A 487-nucleotide genomic window follows, 5' to 3' on the forward strand; every position below is an offset into this window, starting at 1 on the left:
GAGCAGTGACCCCATGCAGGGTCAGCACCTTCCTGTCCCAGGGGCTTATTTTTACCCCTGCAGATGCCTTTAACAAGATTCACAGAGGGAAAAGTCAGCACTTCACCTTCCCCTCTGCCCTCCCCACGCAGCATGCGGAACCCTGGGGGTCACTTCTGCATCACGCCATCCTGGCAGGAGAGCTCTGCCCCACTCCTCCTCACCCAGCAAGATCCCCCCTGCCCATCTCCATTACAGGAGCTGTGAATTAAAGCCAGTCACTTAAATGTTAACCAATTATCCCCGTCATGGTGAGGCAGCTGAGGAGGTTGCACCGCGTTAAGGTGGAATTAGCCTCGGAGACACTGAAGCTCACAGCGTTTGTACACGTGAAATAATTGAAGAGTGATGGAAGAGACTCCGTCAGCACCGGGCAAAACGAGGGGAGCAGCGGGGAGGCAATGGCCGTCCCGCCCGGCTCTGGCGCAGACCTTGCCGCAGCCGGGCC

This window comes from Phaethon lepturus, unplaced genomic scaffold (genome assembly GCF_000687285.1).
Source record: "Phaethon lepturus isolate BGI_N335 unplaced genomic scaffold, ASM68728v1 scaffold22734, whole genome shotgun sequence".
In the NCBI taxonomy this organism is placed as follows: Eukaryota; Metazoa; Chordata; class Aves; order Phaethontiformes; family Phaethontidae; genus Phaethon; species Phaethon lepturus.